This window comes from Pinus tabuliformis, chromosome 4_2 (assembly GCF_031772625.1).
Source record: "Pinus tabuliformis cultivar Carrire ecotype Pingquan chromosome 4_2, CPIR1, whole genome shotgun sequence".
NCBI lineage: Eukaryota > Viridiplantae > Streptophyta > Pinopsida > Pinales > Pinaceae > Pinus > Pinus tabuliformis.
In genome coordinates this window covers 11,835,127-11,845,090 of record NC_142304.1, presented here as the reverse complement: position 1 = coordinate 11,845,090, position 9,964 = coordinate 11,835,127, and positions in this window count along the sequence as shown.

The window sequence follows — 9,964 nt, the reverse complement described above, 5'->3', positions numbered from 1 at the left end:
GTTAAGAAAAAGAATAATTAAAATAATAAATCTATTTAAAATAATAAAAAGTAAAAAAATTAATAATTTTCTTTTCACTAATAAAATTACAAAAAAATTTGCCAATTTTTTTATAATATATGTCATAGTAAAATAATGAAGAAAATTTATAATATGCATATCGCATTAAAATAGTTATTCATTTTCCACAACATATAATTAATAAACATATAAAAAGCTCTCTCTCTCTTTTCCAATTTATATAATTATTTCTCAATTTATATTTATAATCAATTTTATTTACATCATATCAAAAGATTAAATTAGGAAAAATAGAAAACATAAGTACATGTATCATTAAGATTTTGATCAAATTAAAAACAATTTCATATTATTATGTATAGAAATGTGAAATTTATAAATAATAAGTGATTGGAACTTCCATAGTTATTCATATTGTTGTTGGAGATATCCTTAATAAAACAATGCAGTATTTGTTATCCTAGTAACTCTATCCATCATCAAAAATAGATTCATCTTAATTTTGAATATAATAATCATTAAAAAAAAAAAATCAAATCTCTTTAGTATTTTTCCTAATTTTTTTATCTAAAGTTTTAAAAAAATTAGCACTTCCAAACACTTTACAAATCAAGAATTAAAAGAAATCTATACTAATTATTTAAAATACTAAGTCCAAAAAATAACACAATAATTTAATATAATTTTTTAATGTATTGTAAAATAAAATGATTTCACTCCGGAAAAATCTACCCTTAAAAACTTATTAAAAAATTTACATATCTCTCTTACATTGAAAGCCATTGAAAAGGATAATAAACAAGACTAACACATCTCTACTGCATTGACACCTAATGAAAAGGATAAGAGACAAATTTCTCCGAAAATTTATAATTTTTTGTTATCGTTCAATCACCGTTGTGTTCATAAAGGTTCATATGTCATCGAGTGGATGACAACAATATTTAGGTTGGAATTTCACCATAAAGAGTAGACATTGTAAAGGAATGCTCCCCGAAATTTAATGTGCTATCTAAGTCACATGACACGAGGACACATAAATACGAGCATTCAATACAAAACGCAGCGACCTGGGAACATGACACGGGGGACACATTTTATATATATATATATACCGAAATATAGTTTTTTATCCATATTAAATTGCAGGTTGCAGCTTATCTAATCAAATTAAAATATAATTACTTCTCAAGGTTCATAGTTCACTTTAAAAAAATAAATAGAATCAAAATCTACTATTTAGAAATTAGAATGTGATATGCTTGGTCTTGATTCTTGAATATTCAATGTTCATTGTTCGTGTACAACTTACAAGCACATAAGAAACTACTAAGTACTTACTACTAACTATAAATTTAGAACTTAAATATTAAAACCATAAAATGCAGATTTTCCATTAAGTCATCAAAATAAAAATGTATCACTGTTCAGTGTTTACAACAATGTTGCATTAATCGTTATTGGGATGATATCGGTGCGAGGAAAAAATCAGAATTATCGGGAAATAATCGGAAAAAATCTGGAAAAAATCGTTTGGTACAAAAATATTAATTTTTTTTCATTTTTTCAATTTTTTTAATATCTAAACCATATAGAACATAAAATAAATACATTGACACATAAATATGATAAAAGAACTAATATATAAGATGTTTAATATCATCTCTAGTGCTAAAATTTCACATAACATTGAATCATGTCCTGAATAGTAAGTGACTCCTGAGTCCCAACTCAACCTCAAAATATCAACAAAAAATATAATATTGTATTTCATCACGTCATAATGTCATATAAAATAAAATGAAGAAAATAACTAAAGTCTAATCCTATTGATTTCCTCTGCACCTCTTGCGAGAAAATGCCACAACTTTCCCTTTCCCTCTAGATGTAGATGCTAGTGCTGGTGGAGTTGGCAGTGGAGCTTGCTATGCTCTAGAAGCTGAAGAACTAGAAGTAGGAGTTATAGGAGGTTGACCACATCCTCTACTGGTGGAAGGGGTAGCCCGGCAGGTGGTGTCACCTGGAAACATTACAATCTCCCAATCCTGCAATCCTGAAGAACTGATAAGTCTGCTGCATTTTGAATGAAATCGAAAATTCTACTTTCTCGATATGAAATCCAATGAGGCCGGAACCAATCTCAAACATCCTAAGTCATTTCATGGTAATGTTAAAAATTTAAGTAAAAGAATGAAAATGAAGATTAAGGAGAATGTCACTATTACTTTAAGAATTTAACATTACCATGAATAACGTATCAATACTAGGGCCTAGACTTCATCATTAAGTTGCCCCAATAAAAAATTATTTGTTTCTTTCAAAAAAAATTGCAGCTTATGCATGCAACATTTTCTATCAACAGAATACGTGTTTTCGAGATGCAGGACATGACAAAAAGTGGCAAATACATTTTACATTTTACAGGACACGATGAAAAACGTTTTTGACACGTTTCAGGGCCGTTTTTGTGTCCAACACATAAAATACAGGACACGATACCTTGGACGACATGTCCTGTGACTTAGTCTGCTATGCATGGATTAAACTAATAGTACGATGACAATAGCGATGGTACTTTGTATCACTGTTACGACTCACGAGGACTTTAGAATGGTACAATGTACAATCAAGCTCAATAAATGCCCACAATTTTCTGGTCTTTTCTAAAATATCTTTTAAGATAATATCATAATATCCAAGAGTTATTTGTTTATTAATGTTTACTATAAATATATAACAAAGCTGTATAGTTAGAGTTTTTTTATTTTAATAAAATATTTTAATGTCATATCAAACAATAATAAAATTGTAAAATAAATTATATGAATATGTGTTTCAACTTTTTTATTAATTTTTTAATATAAGTAAATATTTTTTTGGTATATAAAGGTTATATATATATATATATATATATATATATATATATTTGATATTGAAAAAATGGATAACAAGTTAATAATTATTTATTTAATATTGGATAATGCTAGTTCTTTTATATAATGCTCATATTATAGTACACATGTCATGTCATTTATTGTTAAATTGATATAATGAGAAGTGTACAAATTGTCCACATGTTATTTTTACATTTTTTTTTAAATTTATATTTTTTGAAATTAAATTTTTCTAATTAAAAAATAAAACCCATAAAAATTGTTTATTCAATACACCAATGCGAAAATATAATTTTTGAATTTAATTACAAACCACTTGTGATGTTATTTTTCAAATTATTTATATTTATTGTACATAGTAATTAGTGATATAGTACATAGTAATTAATAATAGAGTAAACAAAAGTTGATTATTGCCATCATTTTAACCCATCACAATTGAGATAAATAGAAATAAATTTTATTTAAAAATAGTAAATTTAATCTCATAATGTTTTTTTTTGTGCAAATCAGCTGATATATTAGATCACAAAAATGTTACATATGGTTACAAAAAGGGGCCTGCCATTTTCAGAGGGAAAAGAGAAAATGCAGGCCTGCCAAACAAAAGACCACTTATATAAGCCCTGTAGCCAATCGTTGTTCAGATAGGAAACATACTATGTAACAACTAACAAAACTTAACCTGAGTCAAATATAAACCGAAACAGAAAACGGCCAACCATACAGGGTTGCCAAACAATAAGAGAGCAACTGCTATCATAGAAGGCCACTTAAAGGCCCGCCGAAGCTTACATTCATCAGACATAGAAATAACAAAAGCAAAGGATAAACAGGATCCATCAGTCAAAGACCGCCCACCAGGAATCCTACTCGTCGATTTTGGCGACCCTTGGAAAACGAGCAGCACTCAGACCAACGCCATCATCTCCCTTGGGAACACTGCGGGGCCTGTGGCATCTGATGATGGTTGTTTTGGAATCATCTTTAGGGATGTCAATACAGAGATTTAGCGCATGGCGCATGTACAGCTTCAAGAGCCGAACAAACCCTCCCAGACTTTGAGCAGGGATTTTAAGTTCTTCCGTGAGGGAGTTGATGGAAATCTCCAGCTTGTCCAGCCACGCTGAATTTTTGGCAGAGGCGAGGGAGTTCGCTTGGTAGGCCTCCTTGAAAGTGGCACCTTGCATGCTCATGGATTTTGCAAGCATCGTTTTCATCTGCCAAGCCACACTCCACGTTCTTAGGAACTGGGTAGCTCTAGTTGTTGGGGTGCCCAAGTCTGAGATCCAATCTACCTCCTCACTAATGGCTTTACTGTCGATCCCTTCACTGGCTCTGTCCACCTCAATTTGGAGCTTTTCAATAATCTGTTTTCCTTTCTTAGAGACGAAAACCTCATAGTCCTCCTAGGCTCTCTTTAAATCACTGGCAGCTTTGGAGCTGCGGAGGTTGCGCTCAACGATGGCAAGATTGCAGGTGCAGACTATTGAAATGTGAATTCCTATACACGAAACCGGAAACACAGGGCTAAGCTTTGAGGAATACCGTAAGCAGGTGAAATCCTTCCTGATTGGCTTTGTATTAATAGTGAAAGACGTGGTGCGAGGGGCCGCAATCTTAATTGAAACTTCTGTCTTTTCCATGTTTTTGACAGTGTGGATCCCCAACAGGTGATTGATGACATTCCTGTTATTACAGTTGAGTGGGTTCGGACTGCCTATCACTAAAGAGAAGAGGCCACATGTACCCCAAATCGTAAAAGGTATGCTGACCTCTATCCTTGTGGTAGATCTTCCATCTCCTCTGATGCGAGCCATAGGACAACCGCCAGCGATGCCACCACCAGGCGTAAACATTAAGAGAAAACCACATTATTCATTAATGATCGGTACCTTGTAAGCCATCCTCCTCTCCTGACATGCCTGTGAGGTCTTGCCTTGAGATTTGAAGGCATTTATCCTGAAGATTAGCACATGTGATGCTTTGCCAACAGGGGTCAATGTCATCATTCAGGTGGTCGTCTGCGTGGTTGGCTAGGCTATCCGCCATTGCATTCGCACTATGCCTGATTACTTGCAGAATGACTCCATTGAGAGTGGAGAGATGTTTGGTAATGAGCGTGGTGACCATGGCAAGGTGCCAGTGCCTAGTAACCTTCTCAGAACACGAACCATTTTGCATTTTCTTCGCAACATTAGTGGCTAAGAGCGAGTCTCCTTCTACTGTTGCTACTACACTACCCAGGTGGATTAGGATTTGCAAACCTTTCTCCAGAGCTGTAAATTCTGCCTCTTTGTTAGTGGCTTGCCCAGAGAATTGTTGTAGATATAAAGAATTTCCCCTTTATCGTTGCGTATGACACCTCCAAGGCAATCGAGGCCAAGGTTGCCCCAAGAGGCTCCACCAAAGTTTAATTTGTGGAATCCTGGGATAGTAGGTTGCCAGGACAATAGAGATGGAGTGGAGAATTGAGGCCAGTTGCAGCGCTCATGCCAAATAGCTGCAGAATTCGCCTGTGATTAGTGAAAAGCCTATTTTCCTATTTTACTTTACTACTGGTGAGTGCACTTTCTCGCATATTTTGCATGATGTTTGTTTTGATGTTTGTTTCTTTCCATGTGGACCTGACTATAAAACTGGGGCTTAGCTTCCATAGGATGTTTAAGTGTCGCAGCTAGAATATTTGGTTTCCCAGTTGGCTATGCTGTCTTGTATGGAATCTCTGTTCCTATCTGTTTGTCTGAAGATCTCCTCCATTCATACCCATAGTTTATTGGTCCATTCACAATTGTTGAGGAGATGATTCATAGAATCCTCTTTTTTTTCATAGAGGCGACATCGGGATGGACCAATGAAGCCTTTTTGCACAGGTTCTCCCAAGTGAGGATCTTACGATGCATTAGGAGCCATAAGAAAGTCTTTATCTTCAGCCAGATGTTGGTATCCCAAACATTATTGTGCCAAATCACTTTCTTTTCCATATCCCTGTGTTCTAAGTAAAGTCTAACTTCCTTTAGGTTGAAGATGCCTCCATCAAGTTTGCCCCACCTTAGTTGATCTTCATCCTGAGAGTAACGGATCTTCCTCTTATCCAGACAAGAGTGTAAGGATAAGGGAAGGTTGCCGATCACATCTACATGTGGGGGAGTATTAGGGTGCCAATGTCTCCATTGCTAGTCCGCGATATTGTCAGTCCAGTATTGGTTCAACCTGAGTTTTTCTTGTCCCTATACCTGTGCTGCAGGGGAAGATAATCAAGACTCTCAAGCTTGGGAAGTTGTTGCCAAGCATCTTCCCAGAAGAGAGCCGTGCTACCATTGCGGATTTCCCAAAAGCACTCATCTTGTATGATGTTTGGATTAGCCCATGCTAGGTTCCAAATGGGGGATCTTGCTGGAGGGTCAGTCATTCTAATGAGATCCTGAAGGCGCCAATTTTCAGCATACCTTGCTTTCCATAGCCTGGCCCATGGTGTTTGTGGTTCCTTGATTCATCTCCAATAGGGTTTGTTTAATGTGTCCGGGTCTTGAAGCCCCGAACCACCCATAATCTTGGATTTACAAAGTTTTTTCCATGCTACTAGAGCCCATTTCTGTTTGTCAACTTTTCAATGAAAAGCTGAATAAGTTGTATCATGCAAGTATAATAAGGATCCAAAAATCCTAATGGAATACTACAGTAAAATATATCACTACTTTCTGTCTACATATTTATATGGCTGCCTATTCTACATTGGCCGTTCCTTCCTAGTGGAGATTACGCTGTGAAACACGGTGCTAGTATCGGTGGTCTTCCATGAAAACTTGTACAATGGCTCAAAGCTTCACTTTCCCAAAGAATAATGAAAGAAAGTGTTATTAAAAATTCCATTAGTGAGCCGAGTTATTAAAAGATCAGGTCTCCTTATGGTGTTGCTCCTATATGCAACGCTGATTGAAAACGCCCACCGATTCTGTTCCCTCAGTACAATGGATATATGAAAATACGCCAAAGTATTATAATGTTGACTCCAGTTTTTGTATGGTATGAATATTTACGTGTATGTAGAGGCAAAAAAATCTTTGAAAGAGCCAGCTTGATTGCTTTCACCGAACGCTTCCGTCAAAGCAGTTGAAATGTTGTGCTTCATATCTCCTTCGAGATAATTGTATCTTGGAAGTTCTATTGTACAAACCAAAAGAGATCCGTCTAACATTAAGCCCGGCAGGGTTAGTGGGATCACTGGCACCTAAGGTGCGCCTTTTCAGCAGGGTTTTTCTTGATATAAATTGGCTGGAAATAGGGGGAGGAGCAGAGAGTAGAGAACTCTAAACCCACACTCCTACCAAGTGAAAACTGTAATTTTAGTTTTGTTTTGAGAACATTGAATGGACGTAAATCCCCATGCTTTCAACAGCTGTGATTTAGGTGATTTTTGAATAGTATGAGGCATTCTGACTGCCGAGGGAAGTAGCTAAAACATCGATGTAAATATTATTCCTTGAAGTGAAAGAGCGTATCTTTGAAATACTAATAGCAAGGACTATCCAAAAACATAATGTTATGTGTAAATGTGTCTTGGTTTATGAAATTACCATCATGACACATAAGTATTTAGGTTAACATGAAAACATGTCATTCTCTTGTTTGAAGAATGTGAAAAATGGCTTTAGAAGGTGTCATAATATAAACTCAAAAGATTATAAATGGTAAATATTTAATTTGTACAATGCTAATATCATTTTTCTAGTATTTATAAAGTGAACTTATATTTTTCAGCTGTGGAAATAAATGTAATATTGAATGAATATTTGATATTTTATCTATTTATCAATTTATATAAAAATCAATGTAATAATTGAATTGAAAAATGACAAATTATATTAAAATATTTAAATTATAATATCAAAAATTATTCACTTAATTAATAGCACAATCAAATTAAGAAATTTATTTAATATAAGTGAATCTATGATGTTTTACATTTTTACGCTCTAAGGCATTTTTCTGGGAAGAACTTGAAGTTGTCGTGTGATTTCTTGGACTTTTATGTGCCGAAATCCGACGAAAAAAGTTTAGGTGAAATTGTGATTTCTTAAGCAAAGTCTTTTGGTAGAAATCACATAAGAGAAATTTTTGGCCTACGCCTTTCAACCTAACAAGTGTGGTTCATCATCAGAACCCGATGAAGAGGCAGACCATGGCAAAGGCTTAAATAGAGAGCAATGTAAAGTCATAATTTCCATGATTATATTTGAACAATAATATTTGAATTATGATATCAATTTACTAATATATTAAAAACAAATATTATTAAGTAACGTCTATATTAAACGTCTAGTTTTTGAAAAATAATATTTAAATAATGATATTATTTATTAATCTATTAAAAATATTAATAGGTAACTGCTATATTATGGGCTAGTTTTTGAAAAATAATATTTAAATAATGATATTAGTTTATTAATTTATTAAAAGTTATTAATAAGTAATGGTTATATTAAAAGACTGGTTTTTGAAAAATAAAAATTTAAATTAATTTATTAAAAACAAATATTAATAAGTAACTACAATATTCAACTAGTTTTTGAGAAATAATATTTAAATTAATTTAATAAAAGAAATAATAATAATAACAATAATAAATAAATAAATAAAATAAACTAAACTAAATTAAAAATAACTCATGGAAAATTAAATAAAATAAAACAAATATATACACAAGTAAAAAGAAATATATATATAAATAAATAAACAAAAATATAAAAAAAAAAATAAAAAATATATATATATATATATATATATATATATATATATATATATATATATATAGAAAAGTAATCAGTAAATAAAACAGACTCAACAATAAAATATGGGGTTGAGGCCCATTAAACAAATAACAAAAATACTAAAAGGAGTTAAGAATGAATACGATGATAAAATACATTTAAAAAAAGGAAGGATCAAGAAAATAGACTCTAATGAAGAATAACTCAACAACAAATAGTATAAAAAGGATGCCAATACCTACATAGGTAAACAAACAAACAAAATAAATCTAAAAAAGAAGCCTAAAATCTAGGAGGACAAGACACGGACCCAACTTTTACTAATATTCCAGCCATCATCTCTATTCAAATTATTGGGTCTTTTTTCAATTTCTAGGACCTCCCTCAATTTACGATGATGAAAATGACTAACCCTAGCAACGACTTGCACCTCCTCAATGCAGATGTGATGCTTAGATTTATATGTATGATCCGCTAAAGCATAGGAGTTGGTCCTGCCATGCTTGATGTCATCAGCATGCTCACGAATCCTTTGATTAATTAGGCGACCAATCTCACCAATGTAGGGAGTCCCACAAGAGCATGGGATAACGTAAACACCCTTCATATTCTTTGGGTCCACTAGGTCTTCTACATATATAAGGGAGCTCCGATGGTATTTAAAGGCCTAAAGGTTGAAGGCACCTTATGCTTCCTTAGGATCCTCGCAATCTTGTTAGTTTTCCCTTGGATAAAAAGAAGATGAACACTAGAAAATTGATCCTTGGTATCTTTCTTAGCTTTAGGACCTTTTTCAGCTCTGAGGAAAGCCTTAGTGCACTGGTGGCTACTATACCCATTATTAAAGAAAAAACTTAGGAGATGTGCTTTCTCTTCATTGAGATAGATTCAACACCCTAAAAAACCCCAAGAGCACTTTGATTATGGAGGGGTTATCGATCAAGCTTGTGATTTCAATAAATTCCTAATGGATTTTAGAGGAATTAGACCAGAAAATGCCACTGGAAAAAATTCCAAAATGTCTCACTAAAGGCAACTCGGGAAGAATTCCCCCAGTTTACACTCTCTACATTGTAAGATATAATGTTAGACGGTTGAATGTTCTTCCACTGTTAGATCTCACTACTTAACTGCCAATTGAATCTTGATTTGTGCAACCATTCAAATAGCCTCTCAACTTTACGCTTCTCCAACTTCTCCAACTTCTAATTCTTGTTTTTTTCTTTTGTTCCATGTTCATCAAACTGTCAATTGGAGGATCTTCTACGTTTAATGCAA